This window comes from Portunus trituberculatus, chromosome 44, assembly GCF_017591435.1.
Source record: "Portunus trituberculatus isolate SZX2019 chromosome 44, ASM1759143v1, whole genome shotgun sequence".
Taxonomy (NCBI): domain Eukaryota; kingdom Metazoa; phylum Arthropoda; class Malacostraca; order Decapoda; family Portunidae; genus Portunus; species Portunus trituberculatus.
In genome coordinates this window covers 8416369-8418868 of record NC_059298.1, presented here as the reverse complement: position 1 = coordinate 8418868, position 2500 = coordinate 8416369, and the positions used below count along the sequence as shown (strand labels likewise).

General features: G+C 38.0%; 1 protein-coding gene across 5 annotated transcripts in view; it reads right to left on the bottom strand.

The window, feature by feature from the left end:
• The window catches only part of LOC123519008 (A disintegrin and metalloproteinase with thrombospondin motifs adt-2-like), a 321375-nt gene that overhangs the window by 126083 nt on the left and 192792 nt on the right, over positions 1–2500 (bottom strand). For 3 of the 5 annotated variants that reach the window (XM_045280126.1, XM_045280123.1, XM_045280128.1), the window contains exon 1: positions 1523–1734. The exons of the other annotated variants lie outside the window; for them this stretch is intronic. The gene's annotated coding sequence lies outside the window, so the exon portion shown is untranslated. Of the gene's footprint in view, positions 1–1522; positions 1735–2500 lie in introns of those variants that run through there. 5 annotated transcript variants of the gene reach the window in all.

The window sequence follows — 2500 nt, the reverse complement described above, 5'->3', positions numbered from 1 at the left end:
TTCCATTTCCCTCCTCCCTCTTTCCTTCTCTTCCTTTTCTCTTCATTTTTTTCACTCAACTGTTTCCTCTTCCATTTTCTTCATTGCGTCCTTTCCTTTTACTTGTTTCGCCTTAGTTTTCATTATTTTCCCTTATTCCTTCCTTCTAATTGTTTCCTTTTCTTTTCTCTTTTCCGTTTTTTTTTCTCTTTTTGGGTATTTCCCTACTTTTTTTTATTTTATTATCCATCTTTTTTACTTTCATGTTATCCACTCCGCTTCGTCGCTTTTACTTTTCCTCATCTCATTCTTCGGTTTACCTATTTTACATTCCATTGGTCTTTCTCTCGATTTCTATTCCTTTGCTGTATCTTCTTATCTATTTCGTTCCTACCTCTCACTTCTAATTTTCTTTTTTTTTTCTTTCGTATCCTTTGTCCCTATTCGCGCCTTCCTCATTTTCTGTATTAATGCGTTTCCTTAATACCTTTGATTCTTTTCTCGCTATCGTAGTTATGTTTTGCTTTCCACTCTTTTATTTCCGTGACGTTGCAATAGTTTCCTTCTTCCTTATTTCCACTACATCCCTTTTTCACTTCTCTTTTCAAGTACACACTCCTCATCCCCTTCCTCAACCTTCCCGCTAGTAATCATTCTCTCTTTCCTCTTCCTTTTCCGTCTCAGAAAGTCTTCACTCCTCTCTCTTTATTTCCTTTACTCACTTCTCCTTTTCCAACGAATCCTTGAGGGAAGATAACGTAGAAACTGTCCCAGAGGAGTGATCTTACTCAACCACACACACCGACACACCCACAACCCCACTCACCAACCCCCCCCCCACACACACACACACATTTCATTGTTTTAATGTCTCCCCCCCCCCCCCTGTACATTTTCAGTGTAATTTTTTTTACATTGCCAAATTAATAAACCGTATATTATTATTATTATTATTATTATTATTATTATTATTACACACACACACACACACACACACACACACACACACACACACACACACACACACACACACACACACACACACACACACACACACACACACACACACGTTAGATGTAAGTGCACATGCGTCACTCTTTGTGTATAAACTATATTACGCAACATCCTTAAAAATTGAACGTATGCCAGGTACTTATGTATAGGTGCAGAGAGAGAGAGAGAGAGAGAGAGAGAGAGAGAGAGAGAGAGAGAGAGAGAGAGAGAGAGAATGTTGATTATAAACATAACCCAAGGCACTACGGAATGAATCACACACACACACACACACACACACACACACACAACATCTCAGTTTCTAACGAAAAACAGAAAAAAATCAACAAAACTTTTCGGTCAAAGAATATTTCAGTAATAATATCACCATATTCCCCAACAATAACAAACGATGCAATAGACACACACACACACACACACACACACACACACACACATACAAGTCATCAATCAATAAACACAAGCACACAAACTCCTCTCACGACGCAACACGCGACGCAAAACAATCACGCTAATGTTCTTCACTTACCACAGAGTCACTCCCGACGCTCCCTCGGCCTGCAAAACTATTCAAGTCATTTAAGTCATTTGCTTCACAACAACTTGCAACCGTCGAATGAGTAACTTTCCGCTTGGAGTTTCTCTATCCATGTTTCCGAATTAAGGGTAAACTAAAAAGTTGTCGAGTACAAGACAGGGAGTGGAGGACAACAGCAGCGCAGACACACGCCTCGCACGATGCTCACGGGGTAACTGAAGCGGTCAGGCTGCGAGCACCTGTTTTATCACGGGTCAGGACGAGGAAGAGGAGAGGGAGGAGGAGTGTTGCTACGCGCATTATTATCCTCTTGGAGCCTATTGAGCGTCAGTGAAGGTTAAATGATGACTTGAATACGTAGAAACAAGAAGAGCGATTATCAGTGATAAATTATTAGTAATACTGAATGAAATTGCATTGTTACAGAATCTTACGCTGAGAAATGCTGTAATAATTATCCTCGATCATTCAACTCATCAGTATAGAAACGTTAACAAAGTTGCTTCATAAAACAACAGGACAACTGATGATTAATCCATAGTAATAATAAGGAACTGAATTATATCACTAAAAACCTTATGCACAAAATAAGTTACAGTTATTGACATTTGTGCGGATCAGGAAAGATAAAAGCGAGATGAACATGAAACAGTTGCCCCAATTAATCATGAAACAATAGTTAGGTTAGTTATTCTCAGTTGTGCGTATCAATCAAGATGAAAATAAGTATCAAGGAAACAATAGAATTCAACCTTTCCAACAACAACTAATAACTTACAACACTAAACGCAAAGCAGAAAATACATACAAGGAAACATAAGAAGAAAAAAAAGACATTGAAAGAGCAGACGTCCTAATTTTTAGCAGGAAAAGTATTTAGAGATGAATAAAAAAAAAAAAATACAAATATATATGTGAAAATGATTTATTACTAAGGAATGGAATGGCAAACAATGTGAAAATATGCGA